This window comes from Gavialis gangeticus, unplaced genomic scaffold (genome assembly GCF_001723915.1).
Source record: "Gavialis gangeticus isolate Ggan-Ray unplaced genomic scaffold, GavGan_comp1, whole genome shotgun sequence".
Taxonomy (NCBI): Eukaryota; Metazoa; Chordata; order Crocodylia; family Gavialidae; genus Gavialis; species Gavialis gangeticus.
In genome coordinates, this window is record NW_017729022.1 from 175,344,119 (window position 1) to 175,359,442 (window position 15,324).

The 15,324-nt window shown below is 39.9% G+C and overlaps 1 protein-coding gene across 5 annotated transcripts in view; it reads right to left on the reverse strand.

Annotated features, from left to right (window-relative positions):
• The window catches only part of CDC42BPA (CDC42 binding protein kinase alpha), a 457,009-nt gene that overhangs the window by 164,785 nt on the left and 276,900 nt on the right, over positions 1-15,324 (reverse strand). The window lies entirely within an intron of this gene.

The following is a 15,324-nucleotide window of genomic DNA, read 5'->3' on the forward strand; positions in this document are numbered from 1 at the left end:
TGGCAGCATACATCGCTTTAAATGACTTTTTAACCCAGGAATGGCCTAGGAATGGCTGGCTTGCCCCTGGGGTAGAGTAGCAAGGCAGCAGGAGGACAGCTGGGTGTGCAGGCAGTGGGAGAAGGTGGTGGGGATGGTGCACAAGGTGCTGGGAGCCTGCCAAGCCTGAGCTTCCCCAAACACATCAGCTTCTAGTACTCCGTGCACTGTTGCACTTTGGTAGGTAGCAAACTAAAACATCTTGGAAGTGTTTTATCTTGCTATATTACAAAGTCATTTAAAGCAGAGTACGCCACCTACCAAGTGGTGAGGACCCGTTTTTTTTTTCTTCCTTTTTTTCTTCCAGTTCCTGCCTGCCTGAGCTTCAAGGGGGCCCAGTGTTTCCCTCTGCGGCTGCGGTGGCGGCCAGTGCTCCCCTCTCTGGCTGCAGTACCCTGTAAGACTGCCCAGGCCAGGTGCCATGAGGTGGGTGCCACCTGGGGAGCACTGCCGCTGCTGCAGAGGAAAGTACTGCCTGCCCCCTGCAGCTCAGAAACTGTTCGGCCTGCCTACAGCTCACCTCCCCACTCCCCCACCATGGGCAAGGCAGGTAAGCTCTAAAGATTGGGCCCCCACCCTTGTGTACACGCCACAGGGGTTTAGTTCAGTTTAGTTCTCCCTAAATTGAAATGGTGGGTTTTGATTTAGGTAGAATTAAACCAAATTAAACCCCCATGACATGTACAAGCACCCTTTAATATCCAGCCTCGCTTCCCCATTTAAGTAACTATTACTTGAACTTGAATCCCTATTATTTGTCATCTTGACTACTACCCCTCTTCTTTTCTCACCTTGGCAAATGCCATCTTGTGTCCAACTTTATGCTCATTGAAGGATATAAGGGAATCTTCCTACTTCATTGCTTTTATGCAGTAATCCCATATTCTTTCTATTCTTTCCTTACCAATTTCCTCCTTTTTTTTTTGTTTACCACAAGCACACGTTACTTATCCTCAGTTTATAAAACCCTTCATGGTTTAGCAATAAAGCACAATCTCATGTGTATTATTGACCTGTCAACTCTCATCTCCACTAATAATGCTGTTTAGTAGCTGTATTCAACCTTGCTGTAGGCTGTTATGGGAAATAATGAACAATGCTACATAATTCAGATCATAATTCACTATGACAATTTTCACTTGTTAAAAATCACTTACATTTTGCCAAAATATACAGTCTTAGAGAACACAATATGGCCCCTGACTTAAAAAGGACTTTCAAGATCTTTATTACAAAGACATCAAGGCATAGTATTGAACAGATATTAATTATCTCTGTGAGATATAGCACGTAAATAGTACATCATCATTTCTGAGGTGAGAATACAGAAATATAGAAGACCAAATTCTATTAGCCTTATATAAGTAATTCCACAGACTACTTAAGTGAGGAAGATGAACAGATTTGTTCCCCAAAAGATTTACATTGTTTAACTAAAATGCACTTTAACAAGGGCTAAATCTTAGAAGTTACTGACATTACACAGATCTGTCTCTAAGGGGGCAGACCTGTAAATTAGAGCCCCAGGTTGTCTCCTAGTCCTTGCTATTTCGCTCACTGGTAACTTGGAGTGCCATAAGATCGTTTAAAGGGTGGTCCTCAATATTAGGTGTGTAAACACCTACAGGATTCACAAGATAAAACCAGAGATTTCAAATAGAAATCTATTGTGTCAAAAATATCCTCATCTGTTGAGGTCATTCTGAGTTCTTTGCAATGGAAAACTTGCTCTATTTTTCCATAGCCAAGATATGAGTGAAAGCATTTTCCGAGGGGTGCCTTGCATCTAAAAAGGTTGATAACCACTGTTTTAGCCATTAGTACATACTGAAAGTATTAGTTTGAAGTAACTGAAGTGAGGAGCATGGTTTAACTGAAATTTAATTTGATTTGTGTGTTTAAGATGTAGGGTTACTTTTTGCATTACTAATAAAACATTCTAAAAAGACCAGTGTCTGTTGCAATAACCTGAAATAGGAGGGTGACACTAATTAAATTTTTATTCTAATGTAAAACTGTATTTTAGGGGTTAAACAAGTATTTTAAAAACAAAATAAGCTAGTTCTTGGACTTTTCATTCCCTCAGCCCCAGTCTGCTCTTTCTATGTCTACATGCTATTAATCCATACAGTAGAGGATCCAGCTGAGAGTATGGATGGCATTCTTGCATCTCTAACTTGCCAGGCTGCCCAATGCTTTTTTGCATTGGCTATTCTACTTGCTGTAATTCAAACCAGGCTTCACATTCCTCCAAAGAAACTTAACACCAACAATAGCTATAGGGAACTTGCCCATTTGATTCAGCACTTGAGAGAATTAAGGCCTTCAAGTTACAGCATCATACTGCAGTGTTGGTTCCAAATGCCAGCCTTAATAAGGTGAGCTTCTGTATCAGTTCAACTTCCAAGGGCTTAAAAACAATTAAAAAAATAAGAGGATTGCCAGTGAAAAGAATCTGTACATGTTACTTTAACAAGAGACGCTCCAAGTAGTGGGTTGCTCTTGCTGTGGGAACTGAGCTAAAAGACCGAAAAAAGAAAATTAGCTAAGATTAATAAGTTGAAGACTAGTTAACTAACCACCTAAATATACATTGCCCATGTCCACAAGTTAAGAGTCTCACGTCAAGTTGCAATATTAGTACAACATGAAAAGGAGACTCTTGATTAAATTGTATGAAATCTCTCTGACAGTTATTTGTAGATTGCTGATCTTACATTTCATTTTGCACTTTTCCTTCCAAAATGACTGAATTTAAAAATATGCCAAACTAACTTGAGCAACCCAATATATTTTTACACACACACACACACACACACACACTGAGGCTGTGTTGAAATGTCAAAAATGGTTAGGATTCCATTTTGCTTACTGAAATGTAAGCAGACAGTTTAACAACTCCACAACCACTAGCCTGAAGCATATTCTAAAGATTAAAAAATTAAAGTCTACTAAGTAAGGCTAATTCATGTAAAAGCTTTTAGATTTCTATGTTGCACTAAGTTACTGAATGGAGTAAAGGAGTTGAGGGAGTATAAGCTCCTTAAGAATGTCATGGCCATCTGTGAGTACCATCTGTCAAAGAAATCCTGAAAGAAGAGGCTAAAGAAGAATCCAAACTATGTTCAGCTGTTATAGTGTAAATTGCTACCTGACACTACCACTTCAATATATTCTCTGAGGTAGGCAAATGTTTTCTCTCCTTTTACTTCTGCTCTATGTTCCAGGATAGTTTTATATATGTATACTCTTAGTCACCTCAATCTGTGCAACAATTTTGAAAGTACATTAGACAACTTGAACACAGGAAGACAATCCTGTTTGACTATTACAACCAAAAGCCATTATTCATTTACCATCAGCAAACAAATTGATGGCAAGACAAAACACTGCATAAGAGTACAGAGTTGGCAGTGGGCTCAACAGGAGAATCTAACAGATTTTTGGCATATGAAAAACCTCCAACTTTACTCAGATGAAACAAACTGTCAGTTGCAGTCGACAGAGTTTTCTGGAGCTGGTCAAGAAAATGGTTATTCTGCTGATCCCATGCTTTGTCATCCAGCACCTTTCCCTATCACTGCCCTGCTTCTAAGAGAGACAACATGGGTATGTATTCTTTGAGAGGGACTGACATAAGGAAAAGGTAGCTGTGCAACAATGAAAAAGAGGTATGAGATCACCATGTGTTTTTTTTCTCAAGAAGGAGAATGGATTCTTAACGTAAGTAACTTAACTGTCCCTCTTTTCATTTACCCCATCAACAACAGAAACATGATTTCCAAAGCCATAAAAATATATTCACAGAAAAACTACAGATGGCCTTGAAAAAAGTTAAAAGTTCAATAATCAGGAAAGGGAAGGCAGATGACAAAAAAACCCTAGCCAATGGTTTTCTATTTTTCTAGACATATTTACGTGGGGAATAAAGTGAATACACAATAGCTGCAAAATAAACTCTAAACATTTACACGGGGGGGGGTAGTATCAAGAAAACTAGTACTCATATGAAAGGAGAAATGTGCACTTGGAGAAATTGTTCTGACACAATCTTAAAACAGCTATAGCAATTATTGCATTCTACACATTTGCTCAGGTCCATACTTTTCCAGGTTTCATGTTATTTTGGATAGGATGACTAGTGGGGGGAAGAAAGCTTCTTTAAAAAAACAATTATCCAGAAATTTCAAGGTGCTATGGGGAATCTTTTTTTCTTTTTTTCTTGCTCAGACAGTCAAGGCATACCCAGTAGCTAAATAACAAACTCTTATGACTCCTACTCTTTTAAAAAAGTAAAAGTCACTATGCTTATTAGCTGACAAATGTCAAAAAGAGCAGAAGAAAGGGCACTTGCAATATATCATAGGAGACAGAAGTGTGGCTCTCTCCGAATATGTCTGCTAAATAGCTCTGCTCAATTTAAAGTGTATAGGTTAAATGCAAACAGGAAAGAAGAAACATCCATAGAAAGTACATAAAAAGTAGAACACCACAGAGCAAAGAAACAACATATCCCCAATGATCAAACTAAATTTAGGAAAACCTCTTTTCTCCTGATTATTTTCTTACTGCATTGTAAATATAGCATTGCACTTATTAATGTTTCAGCTATTCATGATGCGTTTATTCTTAGTGAATAATTTGATTGTGGAGATTTTTTAAAATTACCTTTTACCACAAATGCAGCAACAAAAGAAACAGTAGCTGCTTAACAGAGACAAGTTACTAACTAAAATGATATAAAAAGTCTACTTATCAGTTTACATTAAAAACTACAAGTAAACTGTTTAGCCTTCTTACTGACTTCATGTCAAACAAATGATTTTTACAGAAAAGCCAAGTAACAGAGCTCTCTGTTGTAAATAGGTTGATCCCAGCCTCTCGCTACTAGGAGTGATGTACATGGATGGATACAGAGGGGAACAGAAACGTGTTCTCTGCTGCTTAGTGCCTAGTGGCCAAGTAAGAAATAGCATGAAGTCCCATCCAAATCATCCAGGGAAAGAAAGTAGCCACAATATGAAGAAAACTTAAGTGGGAAGGGCTAAAAAGAAAGGAAATGAAGGGTCTTCACAGCACCACAAAAGAGATGGACCTTTCCCCCAGCCAAGTTTAGCACGTGCTGCCAATTTTAAAATAAATCAACTAACTGAAACATCTCTACTTGTCATTCTAAAATTATTAAGCATCTCCTTCATGAATGCAGGTGTGGGTGTGTACATACACACACACACACACACACACACACACACACACACACATATACGCATGTACACATACACATGCATATTCATAAACAAGCTCCTCCCCATGACACCCCTTCCTGCCTCTCAGAGAGGGCTGGTGGGTCTACTTTCATGGTGGTTCATTCCCTCAGGGCCCCCATGTGACAGTCCGCTACATGAGGGGAGGGCTATGCCCACTCACCAGCTCCCAGCCCCGAAAGACTTATTTTGCATGTCTACATCTGACCCACCAGGACTGTATTGTTTTTTTACAAAATAAGGGATGTTTGTTTTGTTTCTTTACAGTTTTGGATGCATAAAAGGTTGCCTTACTGTATGGGGAATAGATCTACTGTCATTCCACTGGGGGTGTGATCACCTACCTATACATGTACATATGTTGTTACCAAGTTATATATATCTATAAGTATTGAGTTCATTAGTCTTATTCCATAAGTTAATTGAGTCATGAATTAGACCTTAGAATAGATAGCAATGCATATATACAAATGTAAATATCTGTATGTATATAAATATCTGAATATCAATTACTACATACATATATACACACACATATATATACATATTTTATTTATACACACACACATTATATATAGATATAGATTTATATATAAATAGATATAGATCTATATCGATATAGATCTATATAGAGAGTGTGTGTGTCTGTGTGTCTGCGTATGTGTGTATATATGGAGAGAGAGAGAGAGAGAGAGAGAGAGAGAGAGAACATAATAAAGATTGTAAATAGTTACCTGTTCTGTCACAGTGCTGTTACAGGAGTTATGTCCTACCAGGATCCTGACGTTCCTCGTTAACCCAAAGGAACCAAAAGGATGGGTCTAGCGGGTACCCCAGGGTTCCACTAATAGTCACTGGCAGTGGTTAGCACCCCACAGCAGGGTGTTACATTCAGTAATGTGAATATATAAACCACAAACCTTAAAAAATATTACAAGCAGCTAAATCTATTTATGGGATTTTTATTCGTCTTCCTGTCACCCTTCTGAAAGCATTTTATACTAGAATCCACAAGTCTGTTCTCCACTCCAAGTTCCAAGCTATCAAAATCACTGTCTCGACATATTTAGAAAGGTTCTTACAAAGTGTTTTATAATTGTACTAATGAAATAGTCTCTAAGACAGTAAATATTGAGGTAAATTGTTAAGATGCCAGTAAAGGAAAGCAAAAGAAAACATGAAGTAAAGGAAGGCAAAATACAAGAAAGCAATAAAAAATTATTCATTATATATTAGCAGTTGTGGATTTATAATCCAGAGTTAATTATGTAGGTCACAAATCTGTGCTACTTAGAATGTAATGCCTATAATCTCTTGAAGGGTCTATAATATTTACCTAATTTTAAATCAGTCACGTAGTGATCTTTGGAGAAAAAAAACAGATATGAGAAAAAAAAAAATCACACAGTTCATGTATGTGAGTTACCAGATACTTTCATATATATCATCTTTCAAATCATTACCTACTCTGTGTGAAAGCTTGAGGGAAAAATAGTTGACCAACAGGGGAACACTCAGTAGATACCTGACTTCCTGCACTAGCAGAATATCCAAGGACTCCGAAGCAGTAATATAACTTCCAGGAAGAGTCAGAGAACAGATACACACAAGAAATATGGTTTTTAGGGACACCTTTGTCCCCATTTCTGATCCCTCTGGCTTTATTCTGAGAGGCAAAAATATGTTTTTTAAAGTGAGGTAGTTTAGGATTATTAAAAAGCTCAGGTCATCTTAAAATGACTGTGCTAACACAACTGAGCTAACACAATTGAAAAAACACATCCTTTCTGCCCATCAAGACATGGCCACTGACTCAGGCAGTCATTACTACCCATTTTATATGCTAGTTTACAGCAAGCAGGATCTACCTGTCACCATGAGTCAGAAGAAATAATTGCCATTGTGCAGGGTTCTAATACCAGATGTCAAGGTGTTTTAGCAGAGAAGCCCTGTACTCCTGCGCATGGCTCCAGAACGTGCCAGGCCATTACAAAATCCTACTCTTTAAAGGAATACTTGGGAATTAAGTTGACCACAAGACATTCCAAATTTGGTTTTACTCTCCATCAGTTAGAATAAAACTTTATAAGCCTGAACAATAATAAAGTTAAAATAAAAAAGTGCACTTTCTATACTTTTATTGTTACAGGCCAGCTCCATGTTCCAATGCCGTTTCTTTCTGCAATAGACATTATACCACTAACAATGCACAGTTCAAGATTACTAAGAGCAGGAACTAGAGAACTTACATTACACTGGGGACTCCTGCAACAAAAAGGTAAGTTTTCCAAATTCTTAATGTGATGAATTCCTTACATGGCCTTGCTTACTAGGAACATGATCTTTTTACAATGTCTTTTACTAAAAATGTTTGCTTAAAAGTAAACTATGAATGTAAAGCACAAAACTTGATTTTGCTGAACTTCTGCAAATACCTTGAAGTCCAAGCACCAAGTCTACTTGCCACCTACTTTCTACCATAAAGATAATGAAAACAGAAAAATGTATCCCCCACAGGACTATGACTTCAGAAGCATACAGGAGGACAAAGCAGATTGTGAGAGAACGAGCTTTTGATCTTTAAAATTGTATAGGAAAACACTCCAAAACTCATAACAAGAACCTAATGATAAAGTACCAATTAAACATACTAGCTGGAAGGCATTTTGGACAAAATTTTTCTATGACATTTCGAAATCAAAGTCACTTAGATACTTTTAAAAATGTATCCTTTGTTTTGATGATCCCGTGTCGAATAAATACTGGGGACTTAAAAAGTGAATACATGTAGTAAGTAACTGTACCTTTACCTTAATGGCATTATTCAATGTTTTCTAGAAGACTAGCATGCTGAAAATTTGAAAACTTTTAGTCCGATACTAATGACAGTTATAGTAGCAAAATGGGAGAAAAGAGAATATTGCTTAAAAAGAACTATCTGCTTATCAGAACCACTGAATGAAAGAATGAAAAATGGTATAAAGTAAGTACTTACAGACATTTAAAAATAAAAATAGAAACTTAAAAATAATTTGTAAACATTCAAAATTACAAAAGAAATACATAACCACTCATCTGTCTCCCCCCACCCCTTTTTAAGTAGCTGGTCACGCTTAAGATAAAGATGCTATTTTCAGACCCACCCAATTTACTGTTAATCTTGTTTTTGGCTTATTTAAGTGGAATTAGTGGTCTACTGCATTTCTAATGAGTACAGTGGAGATGGACAGAAAAGTCTTTCAGTGACAGCAACATGTATGATAAAAGTGTATTTCAGAACTCTGGCAATACCAGGAATTTCAGCAAATGTTCACACATTTGCTTTTGTAGGGCTGAGCAATAAACGAACATTGGCTGGTTGGCACGTCATAACTGACTTAGCCATTTATTCGTTGGTTGAGCCTTGAGCACTGCTCTCCCCTTCTCTCTGGGAATTAAACTGAGAAGTCACTTTTGCAGGGCAGGGAGAAGCAATTCTCAGGCCTCAGAAGTGAACAGAGCTTGTAAGCATAGAGCTAATCACAGTCCAGCCAGGGCCATATGTGGCATATCAACTTATCTCCAGAAAAGGTTTAATAGTTACAATTTCAGTAATTATAAATAAAATGTTATTAAAAACTTCCCCCTTCTTTTAAGCATGGAGTCAAAGATCATGCACTGTACTATAGGCTCAGCCCTGGCTACGACACGTTTCCACTTTTCAGGATTCACTACCAGCCAAATGGCTGCCAGCGGGTTACTGTTTGTTAGAAATGCTCTTTACACTTTTTGGCACTACAACAGCTCTAACCAGACTAGCAGGCAGAGACAAGGAATATATAGTATTTGCGTAAGTGAGAAAAGATTTATTGTAAACCACAGAGTAAACATTTTTATAGCATGCTTTTCTTTTGTTTGTTTGTTTTTTAAATACACCTTCTCCTAGTAGCATAACAACGGGTGGACAAGTTGGGCATGTGCATCAGGCACTGCCTAAAAGGGGGTGATCCTGGAATGAACTAGAGGGATGCTTCACCTCCTGTCCCCCTCCCTCCCTGAACCTTACACCTTCCCTGAAGCCACTCTGACTGTCAGGGAGAATATAACACTGGTGCTCGGTTCAGGAGAAGCATCTGGAGGTTCACTGCTGCAGGGGGAAGAGGGGGGAAGAGATCACCTCTTTTTTGGCACAGAAAATCAATGTTTAAATGGGTTCTCAGCAAACCTATTTTTCTATCAACAGCAAAAAGGTGGCAACACCTTGCTGCAGCAGTATACCTCAGGCCACTGCTCCTCCTGCACCCTGTGCCACCACCACCCAGGGTGCAATGCTGGCCAGCTATGTCTCTGCTTTCTTCTATCAAGCACTCTCTCAAGTGTATATGAAATTATGATTGCCTCTTTAAATATGAATTAACCAACTATTCAGAAACAAAGGGTGCCTACTGCCAGTCTGTTGTCTACAGAAAGACAGCTGGAGATTTGCTCTTACAATTAAAAACAAAACTATACAGATTAGATCCCCTACCTCTCTTCTTTTAACACAGTGGCCCCCAAACTTTTCTGGGTCATCTAACTTTTCTAACTTTTTTTTAAGTTAGACTGCTGGGGAGTCCTATGATTTTGTATTATCGATAATAACAGTAATGTTTTGTCACTACAACAGCGCTGTAACCTCTCCAACACCCTAAAAGAGATTGTTAAATTGTTTTTCAGAGTTCCTTTTCCTCCATTTATATGCTCCTTTCCTTCTGTTTTCCTGTTCCGTGCAGCTGCAGAGATATGCCTAACCCAGTCTGAGAAACACTATTCTGCCATATCAAGGGATCTGAAGTTAGAGTCTAAGGCATTGTTAGTCAAAAAGTGGTGTCCGGTGTTTGGGAAAGGACTCTTGCAATGATTTTTTGAAACTGGAAATAAAACAAAAATGCCCATATTCTGCTATGAATTTCCCACCAAGTAATATACCACTGTGATCAATGAACTTTTATGAGATATGAAAATTAATGTTTAAACTGATCAACTGAAAAAATTTAGTTCATGTATTAAGTTGTTCCACTCCTCTTAATGGAAGTTGCACTTGCTTTAACACAATCCCAAAACTATAAACATACATTGATTTAATATTAACATGGTGCCTGTCTTTGGCACTATTTCAAGTAGTCACCCTGTGGAAGATTATACTTCGTAAGATTTAAGAGAGAGAGAGAGAAAGAGAGAGCAAAACTGGCATTGAATCAAATAAAACATTTTTGAACTGATAAGATAGGCACCATAGAATCTCTGCGGATAGAAATTCTGTATTTCAATAGCAAAAAAGTATGGGGATATACTATCGACCCCCTGGCTAGGACAGCAGCAGCAAGCTAGAAATGCTAAGGGAGTTGAGAGAGGCTATGAATGCAGAAAACACAGTAATTATAGGTAACTTTAATTTTCCATAAATAGATTGGGTCAGCCTAACCTCATGCCATAATGCAGACAGCAAATTACCTGACAGTATAGAAGACTGCTTTCTACAGCAATTTTTCCTGGGACCTACAAGAGAAAAGGCCATTCTTGACCTAGTCCTAAACAGTGTATAGGATTTGGTGCAAAAGCCAAGTGTTGCTGAGCTGCTCTGCAATCCTGACCACAATGCAAGTATATTTGACATCCATGTAGGATGGAAAATGAGAAGAAAATCTACTACATAGCTTTAACTTTAAAAATGGAGACTATACCAAAATGAGGAAGCTAGTTAAACAAAAAGTTGAAGGGAGGTGAAGAACTTGCAAGCAGTGTGGGGACACCATATTGAAAGCACAGAGCAAATGTGAATCAAAAAAAGAAAAAGAACAGCAGACCAAAAGAAAGCCAGCATAGTTTAATGGCAGAGTTGCAGAAGCAATAGAGAAAAAAGGCTTCTTTCAAACGGTAGAAATTGAATCCTAATGCAGAAAATAAAAAAGAGCACAAATTCTGGTGAACTAAACATAAAACCATAAGACAAGTTACCAAAGGTAACAATAAAGATTTCTTTAAGTACATTAAAAACTGAAGACCTGCCAGGTAGTCAGCTGGGCCTTTGGATTATCAGGGTGTAAAAAGAGCGCTAAAGGATGACAGGCTCATTGCTGAGAAACTAAATTCATTTTTTGCATTAGGCTTCATTGTGAAAGATGTTAGGGGGATTCCCTCACCAGAGTCACTCCTCTAGGATCTTCAGCTGACCCAAATTAAAGTTTCAACAGATCAGGTCACAGAGGAAATTGGTAAATTAAACAGTTGCAAATCACCAGGATCTGATCACATTCATCTTATGGTCCTGAAGGAGCTCAGATTGGAAGTTGCCAAACTTCTGACTGTAGCATGTAACCTCTCACTAAAACAGCCTCAGTACCAAAGGACTGGAGGGTTGCCAATGTGACTCCAATATTTAAAAAGGGCTCTGAAGGGGAGCTAGGAAACCACAGCCAATGAGTCAGTCTAACTTCTGTTCCTGGAAAACTAGTAGAAACAATAATAGAAAAAAAAATGTTCAACAATGGATGGACACAACTTGCTGGGGAGGAATCAGCAAGGTCTTGTCAAAGGGAAATCATGCCTCACTAGCCTACTACAGTTTTTTGAGAGTGTCAGTAAGCAGGTGGATCAGGGTGATTCAGCTGACACAGTATATCTGCACTTCCAAAAAGCACTGGACACGGTCCCTACCAAAGGCTCTTAATGAAATTATGTAGTCTTGGGATTACAGGGAAGGTCCACTGATGGATTAGAAATGGCCTTAAGGATAGAAAATAGAGTGAGTATAAATGGTCAGTTTTCAAGATGGAAATAAAGTAAACAGCAGGGTTCCCCAGGGTTCTGCATTGGGACTGGTGCTGTTTGACATATTCATAAAAGATCTGGAAAAAAGGACGAGTAGGGAGGTGGCCAAATCTGTAGATGACAAAATTATTCAAAGTGGTAAAGACAAAGCAGGACTGTGAGAAAGGACAGAAGGATCTTGCACTATTGAGTGAATGGACAACTAAACAGCAGACAAAATTCAATGTACAGTTTTTGTTCCTCATGTCTCAAAAAGGACATAGAAGAACTAGAGAAGGTCCAGAGAAGGGCGACAAGGATGATTAGTAGTATGAAGGGGCTTCCATAAGAGGAGAGACTAAAGAGACTAGGCTTATTCAGTTTAGAGAAGGAGGGGGGCATGATATTTTACAAAAAACTAAACAGTGGGTATCTCTATACACTCAGTAATGCATGGTTACAGTACATTAACTTCAGTACCTTTAATAACAGGTACTAACTAAATATACAGTAACCAGTACTACTGTGCAGTAGTGCTGGTGCATGATTTTTGTGATGCAAATGAGCAGCGGACTAATTCTACCGAGCATTAGCATGGCTTTTGCCATGCTGTGCTAATGCACAACAGAATTAGTCTACTATGCACTTAGCATCTCAGGTAGATGCGCCCTGTAAGGAGAAAGTAAAAACAGATTTATTATTTACTATCTCACACAATAAAAGAACCAGGGATCATAACATAAACTAGTAGGTAGTAAGTTTAAAACTAACAAAAAGGAAGTTCTTTTTCATACTGTATAATTAAAGTGTGGAATACATTGCCACAAGATGTTGTGGAAGCTGACAATCTCATCAGATTTTTTTTAAAAAAGGGATTGGATAAATTCTTGATAAAAAAGTCCATCAGTAGCTATTAAATATAGGAGTTAGGGGCACAGCCTCTGAATCAGAATTTCCTGGCCCTTAAATGCTGGAGGCTTCAAGTGGGAGAGGAACAGGGAAAAAAATCCTGATCATACCACGTGCACTCTCCCTTTCAGCAACCACACTATGCCACTGTGTGTAGAAACAGACATTGTCTGAGATCTCATTTGTACTGTCAACATTTTTTTCATGGAGGTACAAATGGTGAGCAAACAGATGTCACTATCCTTTGTTCCATCACATCAAACGAAAACTTCACTGATTTTTCCGTGCGAGAAAAGATAATAATAGACTGCCTCTCTATGGCAATGGATGTCTATTAGCTCTGTGGGGGGAAGAGTACAGTCAGCCTGAGCAGCTTGCATGCTCCTGCCACTCCAGACAAGTGGTCTGGGGACTAGAGAGTGCCTCAAGCCCCCAGACTACCCGCTCAGTTTTCTCTGCTTCCAGAGAGGCACCTTGAGGAATCTCAGGGCACCTCTCCATAAGCAGGAATGTTAGGGTTCCCTCCTCAGCCAGGTGCATTCCCCCACAGTCACAGGAGTGAGTCTGGCTGAACATGGAAAGCCAATCATGGGGAATGGGTCTGGCTAAGCAGGGAAAGCAAGGCTTTCCTTGCTCACCCAAAACTGTCTCTGAAGATCAAATCACCCTTTGTCCTGCACCATTAGGGATAGGACAAGGGGCGACATGCAGTTTGTCTAATGAATCGCATTAGAAGTGGACTTCACCTCTCAGAGACAGGTAAAAGTCTTTTCTCCAACAGGTTGGCTGATCTCCTATGTCGAGCTTTAAACTAGCTCAGACGGGGAGGCAGAAGAAGGAGATCATCAGGAACCTGCATTCCAGGGGACGTCCAGCAGTACAGCACAGGTAAGCAATAAGGGGCCCATTGGGCATCAGAGCTGGGGGGCGACAAAGGCGCCAATCACAGGGCTCAAGTGCCTATACACTAATGCTAGGAGCATGGGAAGCAAGCAGGATGAACTAGCACTCCTGCTTGCAGAGAACACTTACGGCTTCATGGGGTTAACAGAAACCTGGTGGGACTCTACCCACGACTGGGCGGTAAACACTGAGGGCTATAAGCTATACAGAAAGGAGAGAGTGGGGAAGAGAGGGGGAGGGGTTGCGCTCTATGTCAAGGAGCGTTATACATAGACCCTTATCAAAATGGAATCAGAGGAGGAGAAAGTAGAAGGATTATGGGTTACGCTACATAGAGGTCAAGGAGAAAGGGATTTGGTGGTAGGGGTCTGCTAGAGACCCCCACACCAAGGGGAAGAACTAGATTTGGAACTCCTCAGGCAGCTCTCGGAGACCATAAAGACTAGGGAAGTGGTAGTCATGGGGGACCTTAACTACCCTGACATCTCCTGGGAGATGCAGATAGCAAATTCCCACCGTTCACGCAGGTTCCTAACCTGTGTACAGGACCTCCACCTGACACTGGAGGTACATGGTCCCACTAGGGGGAATGCCTTACTGGACCTGGTATTGGCAACAGGGGATGATATGGTAGGGGACCTATATATCAGTGGTCACCTGGGGGACAGTGACCACCAAATAATAGAATCCATCATAAGGCGTAGAGTGGGTAAGGTAACTAGTAGGGTGGAAGTGCTAGCCTTCAGGAAGGCTGACTTCAGCAAACTCAGGCATTTAGTCAATGACACACTGCAGAGTAAGAGATTTGGTGAGATGGGAGCTCAGGAAGGGTGGCTGTGCCTTAAGGAAAGGATCCTTCGGCCACAAAGAGAGACAATTCCCATGCGGAGGAAAAGGGGGGAAGAGGCCAAGAGGCTTCTTTGGCTGATCAGAGAAATCCAGAGCAGCCTAAGGGCAAAAAGGGGGGCATATAAGCAGTGGAAACAGGGAGAGATTACTAGAAGAGTATGCCTCCTCAGCTCATAGTTGTAGGGAGGCAGTTAGAAAGGTCATAGGTCAAAGCTACCATGGAGCTGAGGATGACATCCCAAGTTAAGAATAACAAAAAATTATTTTTCAGATATATATGGAGTAAAAGGAAGGCCCAGGGTGGAATAGGACCACTACTGAATGGGCAGAAGCAATTAGTGACAGTCAGGGAGGACAAGGCTGAACTCCTCAATGAGTTCTTTGTCTCAGTCTTCCTAAACGAGGGGCAAGACAAGTCTCACAGTGGGATTGTAGAGATGCAACAGCTGGGTGCCAGACTACCAAGTGTTGACCCTGAGATGTTGCAGAGTCACTTGGAAGGACTGGATGTGTTTAAGTCAGCAGGCCCGGATGAGCTCCATCCGAGGGTACTGAAGGCACTGGCTGATGTCATTGCACAGCCACTGGCAAG